Consider the following 14,239-nt stretch of genomic DNA (forward strand, 5'->3'; position numbering starts at 1 on the left):
ACCAGCAAAATCAGAATCAACAAAACCAACAAGTCCATCTCTAGATTTCCCAAACTGTAAATAAGCATTAGAAGTACCACGCAGGTATCTGAAAATCCACTGAACTGCTCTCCAATGTTCTTTTCCAGGATTAGCCATGTATCTACTGACAACACTCAATGCATATGATAAATCCGGACGAGAACAAACCATGGCATACATAAGTGAACCAACTACACTCGAATAGGGAACTCTAGACATGTACTCAATATCTGCATCTGACTTAGGACATAAAGCTAATGATAATTTGAAGTGTGCAGCTAACGGAGTACTCACCGGCTTGGCATTATGCATATTAAAATGATGAAGAACTTTATCAATATATCCCTTCTGACTAAGATACACTTTTCCAGATGGTCTACCTCTGGATATTTCCATGCCAACTATTTTCTTTGCTACACCCAAATCCTTCATCTCAAATTCATTACTCAATTGCTTCTTTAGTTCATCAATATCTTACAAACTCTTTGCAGCAATTCGCATATCATCAACATAAAGGAGCAAATAAATAGTTGAACCTTTGACAGTTTTCAAATAAACACAACTATCATAATTAGACCTTTTGAAACCTTGAGAGATCATAAAGGTTTCAAATCTCTTGTACCACTGTCTCGGGGATTGCTTCAATCCATAAAGAGATTTCTTTAACTTACAGACAAACTTTTCTTTTCCAGGAATAACAAAACCTTCAGGTTGTTCCATATAAATATCCTCTTCTAATTCTCCATGTAAGAATGCAGTTTTAACATCCAATTGTTCAAGCTCAAGATCATGCATGGCAACAATACTGAGTGAAGTGCGAATAGAGCTATGCTTCACAACAGGAGAAAAGGCTTCGTTATAGTCAATACCTGGAATCTGACTGTAACCTTTAGTAACTAACCTTGCTTTATATCTTGTCTCATCATTAGGAGAAACACCTTCTTTCCTCTTGAAAACCCACTTGCAACGAATAGGTTTCTTCTCTCTAGGTAATCTTACTAAATCCCAAGTGCCATTCTTTTCAAGTGATTCCATCTCATCATGCATAGCGGTCATCCACTTATTACCATCACTAGAAATAATAGCCTCGGAATATGAAGAAGGTTCAGCATTACCTTCAATTTCTTCTGCAACAGATAAAGCAAAAGAAACAATATTGCACTCTTCAATTAACCTGTCAGGTTTGTTAGTACCCCGCCTAACTCTGTCACGTGCAAGATTCCAACTAGGTGGAACAATAGGCTGATTTGGAGTGGGAGTGACATTATCATCATTAACGACGGGTTCATCATGTGCATCAACAATTTCATTACCAGATGTATCACCTGAATCAATAACATGCTCCACCTGAACAGTAGGCTCCTGAACAATAGGCTGCTGTTCACTCTCAACGGGAACATTAGTAGATGAAACATCATGTAACATAGCAGATTCATTAAAGATAACATTTCTGCTAATAACAACCTTCTGGGTTTCAGGATTCCATAATTTAAAACCTTTAACACTAGACTTATAACCAAGAAAGATGCACTTAACATCCCTAGGCTCCAACTTTCCATTATCAACATGAGCATAAGCAGTGCAACCAAAAACTCTCAACTGTGAATAATCAGCAGGTGAACCAGACCATACCTCAATTGGAGTTTTCTTATTAAGAGTAATAGATGGTGAACGATTAATGAGATAACAAGCAGTGGAAGCGGCCTCAGCCCAAAAACGCCTATGCAAACCTGCATTGGACAACATGCAACGGGCTCTGGAAATAATTATCCTGTTCATATGCTCAGCAACACCATTTTGTTGAGGAGTATAAGGAACGGTGTAATGTCTGACAATGCCTTCAGACGTGCAATAATTCTTAAATTGCTTAGAACAGAATTCCATACCATTATCAGTGTGAAGTATCTTTACCTTCTTTTCAGTTTGTCTTTCAATCATAATCTTCCACTCCTTAAATGCTGAGAATGCTTCATATTTATGCTTCAAGAAATAAGGCCAAACTTTTCTCGAATAATCATCAATAATAGTCAGCATGTAACTAGCACCACCTAGTGACTTCTTGCGAGATGGTCCCCATAAATCAGAATGCACATAATCAAGAATACCTTCGGTTGTATGAGTCGAAGTGTTGAACTTCACCCTCTTGTGCTTGCCGAAGATACAATGCTCATAAAATTTTAATTTATCAGGTTCATATCCATCAAGAAGACCTCTCGTATTTAACTCTGCCAATCCAAGTTCACTCATATGTCCAAGACGCATATGCCAAAGGTTAGCAGCATCACAATCAGAATTCTTTGAAATAGCTGGAGTAGCGTTACCTGAAACGGTAGAACCTCGAAGGTAATAAATACCATTGGTCGAACTTAAGTCACCTTTCATCACAACAAGGGAGCCTTTGGTGACCTTCAAAACACTATCTCCACCTGAATACTTGTACCCCTTTGCATCAAGGGCGCTAACAGAGATAAGATTTCTCTTCATCTTCGGAATGTACCGAACATCTGTCAAAGTTCTGATTATGCCATCAAACATCTTGATTCGAATAGAACCTATGCCTTCAATCTTGCATGGTGAATTATCAAAACCCAAAACGGAACTAGCAGAAGTAGTGGAATCAAAAGTATTAAACCAATCTCTATGTGGACACATATGAAAAGTACATGCAGTATCAAGTACCCACTCATCATTGGTCTTAGCACATCCATCAATAACGACAAGAGCATCATCGAAACTATCATCACGAGCAACGTTAGCAGAATTTTCACCTTGTTTGTTACCTTTCCTCTTTTCTTTATTCTGCAACTTGAAACACTCTGAGATGTCATGCCCGTCTCTCTTGCAATACCTGCAATATTTCTTGTCTCTGGATTGCGACCGGCCCCTGTAGCTGTTTTTACTTTTGCCTCTGTTTCCATTATTGGAGTTCTTCTCCTTTGTCCTGCCACGAACAGATAATCCCTCGGCTTGGGATGAACTTGAACCATCATGAGGCACCATTTATTTCATCTTCTCCTTAGAGTTCAAAGCTTCATAAACTTCATTAAGTGTGAGAGTATCACGACTGTATAATATTGTGTCTCTAAAATTGGTATAAGAACTTGGCAGTGAACAAAGTAACATTAAAGCAGTATCTTCCTCTTCATACTTAACCTCCATTGCAGCTAGATCGGATATAATCTCCTTAAATTCTGAAATATGATTCAAAACATTACCTCCCTCGGGTAACCTGTGCAGGAATAATTTTTGCTTCAGATGCATCTTGCTGGTGAGATCTTTAGTCATGCAAATCCCTTCCAGCTTTAACCATAGAGCGGCGGCATTTTTCTCGCTCAAAACTTCCTGCAAAATATTATTATGCAAATGGAGTTGAATTTGTGACAAAGCCTTACAATCAATTCTTTTCTCCTCAGCAGTCCAGTCCTCAATTCGGTTCTTCCCAAAACTATCCAGTGCTACATCATAGTCGACCTGTGTCAACAACGCCCGCATCTTGACTTGCCATAGGGTAACCCTTGTGTCACGATCCAGCAGCGGAAAATCGTACTTCATGGATGCCATAAGTAGATAAATCTGTGCACAAAGTAGTACAAGTCGAAAGAAAAATTCTTGATAGAATTTAAATTACACGGAGCAAAGAACTAGGAACAGTAGTACCTGGTAGCTCGGGTAATTGAAGACCAAAAGCTTGATCTGTAGCTTGACGTGACGAATAGTACTAGTAGTCAAATCACGTAGTGGATCAGATGTGAATTAAACTACTTCTTTGCTTCTGGCCGGCGAGCAGTAGTACTACTAGCTTTTGCTTCGGTTGATGACGTGAGAAGTCGATTGAATCTGGAGCTGCGTCAACTCGCCGGATGACTCGGTACTTGTAGCCTGTACAAAGATCAGCAGCCTTGGGTGCTAGCGACGACTGGGCAAATCGACTTTGTGTCAATCTCGGTTACGACCGCGCACACGAGGAAAATCCTGTCGGTCTCGGTCATGGAAATCGATCCAACGGATCGACGAATTGTCAGAGACGTATGCGCTGGCGCAAATGATGTAACCCTAATCTCTCGTCTCAAATCTTGTATCTGCAACTTGGCTCTATATACCACTTGTTAGATAATAACGAGAATAAACGAGACAGAGAGACATGGATTTTTACGTGGAAACCCTTGCGGGAGAAAACCACGGACGCACGAAGGCGCAATCACTATGAGGAGGAGTATTACAAGCACGAGACGACAGACCGTCTGAGGTGCGACTACATGGGGTATATATGAGGGACAACACATAGGAGTCCTTGTAGGACAAGTAAACGAGTTGTACTCATACATGTCGGTACCAACGCAAAAGGCCCACACCGTATGTACTACGTCTAGTCCAATACGGTACTAGAATTTGGATCACAATTTGACAAAACAAGATTTATTGCCTCAACCAGTGTATTGTGATGACCAACACCTAAATAACTTGTTGCTGTTCCCGAGTTACATATGCTCTAATAACCCTATGATACCCGATTCATGGTTTCAAATAACAGATGTTCCATCAATCGTGGTACAAAATACAAAATAGATCAACCCGTCAACCAGCGAATATAATATTCTCCCAGAAAATAAAATAGTTGTAGAAGCAAGGTGTAATTTAAATCTTTACCAATAAGGCAATACAAGTTACAGGCCAAACAGAGCATAAAAGGTTCGAACTAGAGCAAGCAGGAGAACTCGACATCTTTGACCTGAACATCATAAATCACAAATCCAGAATAAATGGTTAACCCAAAGTTTTTCTTCTCATGACTCTGAAGGAGGTCCACGTGTTGTTATCTACACAATAAAAATTACTGGCCCAAGCTGGAAGTCTAACCAGAATAATTTGCTAATGGAATTAAATCATATCCGATTCCTTTGAGGATGAGATGCAAATGAAGGCTGACACATGATTGATAAATTCGTACAAATCTTTTCAGTCCCGCGAAGTAAACATGATGAACTAAGGTTTAATTAAACATGTAATTATATAAGAAGAATCATTATTATTCATTGTTCACTTTGAGTGCATCAGAATCAGCCATACAGCAAACTGGATGGTGATTTGTCAAATAAGAGCTTCTTGGGTAAATAAGATAGAACAACATCCGCTTGATACTTAACTGTAAACTACACATCAATTTGACGGTCTGATCTATAATGCTTCATGAAACAATCAATCTAGAAGCTCAAAATACCCCTGAAAACGCCAAGAAAATCAGAAAGAAACATCACATGTCTATTTACTTACTCTGGTGAGAGGCCATGTACAAAAGAAATCACAATTAGCAAGAAAGGAGCTTGCCATCAGCTGCGAAGAAAAACCATAAAAAAGTAAGTGTCTATGTGGTCTTTATGCCTTCGAGGATTTCCTCAGCATCCTACAGAAATTCAGAACAATGATTTGAGTGTTTGACACTATTTGATAGAGATAATAACTGGAATTTGAGCGTGATGACAACAACATGTACAGCAATACCTTGAGTTAAACCAATAATTTTTCACACATACACACTTGCATTTTCCTCTGCTCCTCTGATATCTTCTGTCAGTGCACCTTGGGTCTGCATGAACCACCAACTTCATCTATAAAAGTATTGTACAGATGTAGCCATATTAGTAGATCAGACATGGTAAGAAGTAAACAATACAATATTCTTGATACCGATTTAGCTATGAAAAGCATGACTATAAATTGCAATGAGGTAAGTCTAAATAAGATGCACACCAAAGAGATAAGAGAACTTACATGGGCATCGAAACAATATGATCTTTGTACAAATATATGCTTGTTGTCTTTAAAAAGATAACTCCGCCTATGTTGTCTCAACATAGCCGGTCCCAAGCCCGGGTAAAGGAGGAGGGTTGTGATAGGCTTGGCGAGCCAACGTAAAAACTCGGCCACTCTTATGGAGATGAAACCCAAAAGATTTTCGTTGGGGCGTAACCCTCTCAGCGACGCGCTACATCGGAACCCGGGTGTGGTGGAAAATGGGCAAGGGCCGGGCCGTCACCCCCAAGGTGGCGCGATGTATCTTGATCCGGATACGGTGGCAAGTGAGCGAGGATCGGGTCGTCGCATCCTTAGTGGCGCGCTACATCGGTGCCCGGATGTAGTGGAAAATGGGCAAGGGTCTTCGCATTTTGACTCGACGAGTGCGAAGGGTAAGGAAGCTAGCCGGGCCTAGGAGGATTCTCTTAGGTAGCTGGAATGTAGGGTCTCTGACAGGGAAGCTTCGGGAGCTAGTTGATGCAGCGGTGAGGAGAGGTGTTGATATCCTTTGCGTCCAAGAAACCAAATGGAGAGGACAGAAGGCGAAGGAGGTGGAGGATACCGGCTTCAAGCTGTGGTACACAGGGACGGCTGCAAACAGAAATGGCGTAGGCATCTTGATCAACAAGAGCCTCAAGTATGGAGTGGTAGACGTCAAGAGACGTGGGGACCGGATTATCCTGGTCAAGCTAGTAGTTCAGGACTTGGTTCTCAATGTTATCAGCGCGTATGCCCCGCAAGTAGGCCACAATGAGAACACCAAGAGGGAGTTCTGGGAAGGCCTGGAAGACATGGTTAGGAGTGTACCAGTTGGTGAGAAGCTCTTCATAGGAGGAGACCTCAATGGCCACGTGGGTACATCTAACACGGGTTTTGAAGGGGCGCACGGGGGCTTTGGCTATGGCATCAGGAATCAAGAAGGAGAAGATGTCTTAAGCTTTGCTCTAGCCTACAACATGATTGTAGCTAACACCCTCTTTAGAAAGAGAGGATCACATCTGGTGACTTTTGGTAGTGGCCAACACTCTAGCCAGATTGATTTCATCCTCTCGAGAAGAGAAGATAGGCGTGCGTGCCTAGACTGTAAGGTGATACCTAGAGAGAGTGTTGTACCCCAGCATAAGCTGGTGGTTGCTGACTTCCATTTTCGGATTAGTGTCCAGCGGGATAAGCGTGCCAAAGTCGCTAGAACGAAGTGGTGGAAGCTCAAGGGGGAGGTAGCTCTAGCGTTCAAGGAGAGGGTCATTAAGGAGGGCCCTTGGGAGGAAGGAGGAGATGCGAACAATGTGTGGACGAAGATGGCGACTTGCATTCGTAAGGTGGCCTCGGAGGAGCTTGGAGTGTCCAGGGGAAGGAGAAGCGAAGATAAGGATACCTGGTGATGGAATGATGATGTCCAGAAGGCGATTAAAGAGAAGAAAGATTGCTTCAAACGCCTATACCTGGATAGGAGTGCAGACAACATAGAGAAGTACAAGACGGCGAAGAAGGCCGCAAAGCGAGCTGTTGGTGAAGCAAGGGGTCGGGCATATGAGGACCTCTACCAACGGTTAGGCACGAAGGAAGGTGAAAGCGACATCTATAAGATGGCCAAGATCCGAGAGAGGAAGACGAGGGATATTGGCCAAGTCAAATGCATCAAGGACGGAGCAGGCCAACTCTTGGTGAAGGACGAGGAGATTAAGCATAGATGGCGGGAGTACTTTGACAAGCTGTTCAATGGGGAGAATGAGAGTTCTACCATTGAACTGGACGACTCCTTTGATGAGACCAGCATGTATTTTGTGCGGTGAATCCAGGAGTCTGAGGTCAAGGAGGCTTTAAAAAGGATGAAAGGAGGCAAGGCGATGGGCCCTGATTGTATCCCCATTGAGGTGTGGAAAGGTCTCAGGGACATAGCGATAGTATGGCTAACCAAGCTTTTCAACCTCATTTTTCGGGCAAACAAGATGCTAGAAGAATGGAGACGGAGTATATTAGTACCAATCTTCAAGAACAAGGGGGATGTTCAGAGTTGTACTAATTGCCGTGGAATTAAGTTGATGAGCCATACAATGAAGCTATGGGAGAGTCATTGAGCACCGCTTAAGAAGAATGACAAGCGTGACCAAAAATCAGTTTGGTTTCATGCCTGGGAGGTCGACCATGGAAGCCATTTTCTTGGTACGACAACTTATGGAGAGATATAGGGAGCAAAAGAAGGACTTGCATATGGTGTTCATTGACTTGGAGAAGGCCTATGATAAGATACCACGGAATGTCATGTGGTGGGCCTTGGAGAAACACAAAGTCCCAGCAAAGTACATTACCCTCATCAAGGACATGTACGATAATGTTGTGACAAGTGTTCGAACAAGTGATGTCGACACTGATGACTTCCCGATTAAGATAGGACTGCATCAGGGGTCAGCTTTGAGCCCTTATCTTTTTGCATTGGTGATGGATGAGGTCACAAGGGATATACAAGGAGATATCCCATGGTTTATGCTCTTTGTGGATGATGTGGTGCTAGTTGAAGATAGTCGGACAGGGGTAAATAGGAAGTTAGAGTTATGGAGACAAACCTTGGAATCGAAAGGGTTTAGGCTTAGTAGAACTAAAACCGAGTACATGATGTGCGGTTTCATTACTACTAGGTGTGAGGAGGAGGTTAGCCTTGATGGCTAGGTGGTACCTCAAAAGGACCCCTTTCGGTATTTGGGGTCAATGCTGCAGGAGGATGGGGGTATTGATGAAGATGTGAACCATCGAATAAAAGCCGGATGGATGAAGTGGCGCCAAGCTTCTGGCATTCTGTGTGACAAGAGAGTGCCACAAAAGCTAAAAGGCAAGTTCTACAGGACGGCGGTTCGACCCGCAATGTTGTATGGCGCTGAGTGTTGGCCGACTAAAAGGCGACATGTTCAACAGTTAGATGTGGCGGAGATGTGTATGTTGAGATGTATGTGTGGCCACACGAGGAAGGATCGAGTCCGGAATGATGATATACGAGATAGAGTTGGGGTAGCGCCAATTGAAGAGAAGCTTGTCCAACATCGTCTGAGATGGTTTGGGCATATTCAGCGCAGGCCTCCAGAAGCTCCGGTGCATAGTGGACGGCTAACGCGTGCGGAGAATGTCAAGAGAGGGCGGGGTAGACCGAATTTGACATGGGAGGAGTCCGTTAAGAGAGACCTGAAGGATTGGAGTATCACCAAAGAGCTAGCTATGGACAGGGGTGCGTGGAAGCTTGCTATCCATGTGCCAGAGCCATGAGTTGGTTGCAAGATCTTATGGGTTTCACCTCTAGCCTACCCCAACTTGTTTGGGACTAAAGGCTTTGTTGTTGTTGTTGTTGTGTCTTTAAACAGATCCTTTGAACAATCTATTCATTAGAACACAGCAGGATCATATCATTGGATCATTCTATATGGTCCAGCTTGTAGTGCAGATCTGTAGAAATTTACTGTGAGTGAAAATCTCCAATAATAATTATCGAATCATGTAAACTTTTCTTTAGTTGTATGTAATCATGTAACTGAAACTGTAGAACATACTGCCTTCCTCTAAACAGTCCTCCTTGAGCATTTTTACAAACAGCTAGTGCTTAGATCTACAGCCTCAAATGTTAAACGTGAGAGGGAAAATGAGTGCGGGAGAGAGAGATGGTTGGGGGCTCACATGCGGACCTGTAGCTGCGAGGACACCTGAAGGACGGCGCTAGGGTCTGCCGTAGCCCGGACACAAAGGACGACGTCAAGCCAAGACGACTACCTGGCTGGCATCTGCTCTTCTATGCTTGAGCCCCTCCTCCCGTGGCTTCTCGAGACGAGGTCTGTCCTCCTCACTGTCATGACCTAGGGGTGGTAAGAGTTCGCCGGCGGTGAGGAGGGGTAGGGTTGGATCTCAGAGGCGAGTAGAGAGGTGAGAAGCTAGGAGAAGACAGCGAGAGGAGGAAGAGGAGCCTGTGGCTCAGGATATTTCATTTCAAATATTCGATACCTATCCACAGCGACACACCTCGCTTATATACTCGCGAGTGACGCCCGCAGCCACACGGCCCACGGCCCACACCATTACAAGGCTCATGGCCCGTCACGCACACATTCGAATTCAAACGCTCCCGCGATGACTTTACGCTTTCACCGCGCCTTCTATGCGTCTCCCCTGTCTTGCCTGCACCTTTGCCACTTCCATAGTACTGACAATACCTCCCCCTGAAGAACCAGCTTGTCCCCAAGCCGGTGCCGCTGGATAGCGATCTTTGAGCACCTGATAGTCTTCCCAAGTGGCCGAGGACGCGGGAATTGTGGTCCACTTTACCAAGATCTGAAGATGTGAAGCGTTCCCTTTTTTGACTAGGCGGCGATCCAGGATTTCTTTTGGTTGCACACCAGGCAGCGACAAATCAAGCGGCACCGGCAGTGTAGTGAACACCGGAGTATGATCCGGTACATGAGCTTTGAGCTGGGACACATGGAAAACTGGGTGAACCATACTGCCTCGGGGCAACTCCAGCCTATACGCCGCGTTTCCAATTTTCTCCAGAATCTTGAATGGTCCGAAATATTTGAGAGCCAATTTTGGACATGGGCGATTGACCACGGACGACTGAGCATATGGTTGCAGACGCAGATACACTGTTTCTCCCACCACAAACTGGCGATCAGACCTTTTTCTGTCAGCAAACTGCTTATACTTGCACTGAGCTCTTGCTAAGTGGTCTTTGAGAAACGTTGTGTGTTCAGTTTGAGAGGCTAACCAAGTCTGAACATCCGGATTCAATGAAACAGACTGACCTGCTAACTGTCCAACATTCGGGTCTTGTCCATATAATGCTTTGTAGGGAGTGTAGCCCAAGGAAGAATGATACGTAGAATTATACCAAAACTCTGCCTGAGGGAGCCAGGCCACCCATTTAGCTGGAGAAGCATGAAGTTCACAGCGTAAGTACATTTCTAAGCACTGGTTCACACACTCTGTTTGACCATCCGTTTGAGGGTGATATGCTGTGCTCATCTGAAGTTCAGTGCCCCAAACTCTAAACAATTCTTTCCAGAATGCACTTGTAAATATCTTATCTCTATCAGAAACAATGGACAAGGGCAATCCATGAAGTCTGACAATGTTATTGAGGAAGACCTTAGCTACTGATGCTGCTGTAAACGGATGTTTCAGAGGCAGAAAGTGACTTACTTTTGTGAAACGATCCACCACCACTAGAATAGCACTAAACCCCTCTGATTTAGGTAATCCTTCAATGAAGTCCATAATAATGGCTTGCCAGGGTCGATCTGGTAAGGGAAGAGGTTCTAGCAACCTAGGTGTTTTGCACAGCTCATGTTTAGCCTGTTGGCAAGTATTGCACTGCTTCACAAAGTTTTCCACATCTGTTTTCATACCAGTCCAGCTGAACAACTGCTTCACTCTGTGGTAGGTAGGAAGTATACCAGAGTGGCCTCCCACTGGTGATGAGTGAAAAGCCTGGATGAGCTTTGTTTGCAGACCTGCATTTGCTCCAATCCAAATTTTTTCCTCATGTTTAATTATCCCCTCTTGCAAGTAAAATCCAGGACAAGCCTTGTTATCCACTGCTAGCTTTTGTAACATCTGTTGTGCAGCAGGGTCCACTCTATAGGAATTTAACACTTCTTGTATCCAGACAGGTTTGCTTGTAGACACTGTTTGTAGAGGAAATAAGTGAGCTACTCTGGAAAGAGCATCTGCTGCAGTATTTTCCACTCCTTTTTTGTACTGGATAGTGAACTGCAGTCCTACCAGTTTTGTCATGGCCTTTCTCTGCAAGTCTGAAGTGAGGAGCTGATCCCCTAGGTGACAGAGACTCTGGTGGTCTGTTTTGATTACAAAAGGTGCTCTTGCCAGGTAAGATCTCCACCTGTGTATTGCCATCATAATTGCCAGAAATTCTTTCTCATAAATCCATAGTTTCTTACTAGCCACTCCCAGTGCCTTGCTATAGTAAGCAATAGGATGCCCTTCCTGAGAAAGAATAGCTCCCACTCCAGTAGTACAAGCATCTGTCTCCACAGTGAAAGTTTTTGCAAAGTTTGGTAAAGCCAGAACAGGAGTAGTGGCCATGGCCTGTTCCAACTGCTGAAAAGCTGCTTGAGCTGTGTCAAACCACTGAAAGGCTTGTTTCTTCAGTAAAATAGTGAGAGGCCTAGCCAACAGACGATAGTTCCTCACAAACTTCCTATAGTAACCTGTTAGCCCCAGAAATCCTCTCAACTCAGTCACATTAGTTGGTACAGGCCAGTGAATCATAGCTTCAGTTTTTGCAGGATCAGTAGCCACTCCTTTGTCAGAAATAATGTGACCCAAATATTCCATGGATTGCTGAGCAAAAACACACTTACTCTGTTTCACATATAACTGATTTTGTGCCAGAATTTCAAACACATACCTCAAGTGTTGAGTATGATCTTCCAGAGTGAAGCTGAACACTAGAATGTCATCCATGAATACTAATACAAACTTTCTATTGGGTCCTGCCATAAACACATTCATATTACATTGGAATGTGCCTGGAGCAGTGGCCAGTCCAAAAGGAACCGCTCTGAACTAGAACTGGCCATGGTGTGTTTTAAATGCTGTCTTATGCTCATCTTCCTTTTCCATTCGAATCTGATGATATCCAGCTTTTAAATCCAGTTTGGAGAACCACTTAGCACCTCCCAATTCATCCAGTAACTCATCAATCACTGGGAGAGGAAACTTGCTTTTGATAGTGATATCATTTAACTTTCTGTAATCCACACAGAACCTCCAAGTGCCATCTTTCTTCTTTACCAGGAGAACAAGATAAGGAAAAGGGCTAATGCTTGGTGTGATCAAACCTGCTTTTAGCATTTCAGACACTTGCCTTTCTATTTCATCTTTCTATAGTGGAGAATATCTGTATGGTCTGCAATTTACTGGAACAACTCCAGGAATGAGATGAATTTCATGATCGAGTGGTCTATGAGGAGGCAATGTCTGAGGATCTTTGAAGACAGTTTGGTGTTGTTGCAATAACTCTTGTACAGCAGGAGGAACTGGAGTTTCAGGTGCCATCACAATTCTGTTCAATACAACAGTTGCCCAAACTTCATTGCCTTTTTCCCATTTTAACAGTTGTTCAGATGTTACTTCTGTAATTTCTGCTGGTGTTGCAGGTAGCACACCTTGTAACTTCACTTCTTGTCCTGAGTATTTGAAATGGATCCATTTTTCTGCCCAGTGACATTGCATCACTCCCCATTGTTCTAGCCAGTCCATGCCCAGAATGATGTCATGTCCCCCAAGAGGAAGCACATGCATTGCATTTGTGAAGTTATGTCCTTGAATCCACTAGGTTAACTGAGAAACCTTTTCAGAACATTGTACTAGTTCTCCATTATCCACTTTCACTTTCATAGGCCTATCTAGTTGCTCTACATTAACATTTATCCTGTTGAGCAGTGCCTGATCCACAAAAGTGTGGGTGCTCCCTGAGTCCACTAATATGAGCACCACTTGATTTCCCACTAAGGCTCTTAATTGTATGGTTTTTGGGTGAGCTGCACCTGACAAAGCAGTAACTGAAATCGTAGCACAATCTGCTGTAGACTGCTCGACTAGAGCATCCAAAAGAGCATCAGAAATTATCTCATTTGGCACTACTGTTTTTGCTGTTTTCAGTTGAGCCCCAGTCGCCGGCAACTGACTGCATACATGCCCTGGAGTGAACTTCTCTCCACATTTATAGCACAAGCCATTAGCTCGTCGATATTCCTTCAGTTGTTTGGCCTTCCATAGATCACCAGTAGCTAATGCCGGCCGAGTGTCAGGTTTTGTGAAAGCAGACTTCTGATATGAACCTCTGACTGTCTTCTGCTACAGTAACAGGCCTTCCTGAACAGAAGCATACATCGCTGCCATGTGGACATTTGTTGGTATCTGAAACTCCACAGCTGATCGTAACTCTGACTTGAGCCCCATAATGAAACGAGTTACTAGGAAAGTATCACTGATCGATGGTTCATACAGCTTGATGGTGTAGACCAATTGAAGGAATTTTTGCTTGTACTCCTCAACTGTTTCCCCTTGTTTGAGTGACATGAGGTCCTTCATCTTCTGCCTGTATACATTCACATCGAACTCCTGTATCACTGCTGCACAAAACTGCGGCCAAGTGTGATATGCACTGTTTTGTTTAAACGCCTGATACCAACTTGCAGCGTTATCAGTCAGATACAGGGATGCGGAGGTGACCTTGAAATTTTCAGGTATGCTGTACAACTTGAAAAACGCCTCACACTTATCTAACCAGATCCTGACATAATTCCCATCAAAACGGGGGAAATCCATTTTGGGCAACCATGGCCTCTTGCCTGAATTTTCCTCCTGAACTGACTGCACAACCTGCTGGGATAGAGCGAAATTGGGCGGTACCTGGACAGGACGA

The sequence above is a fragment of the Triticum urartu genome, chromosome 2, assembly GCF_003073215.2.
Source record: "Triticum urartu cultivar G1812 chromosome 2, Tu2.1, whole genome shotgun sequence".
Lineage (NCBI taxonomy): Eukaryota > Viridiplantae > Streptophyta > Magnoliopsida > Poales > Poaceae > Triticum > Triticum urartu.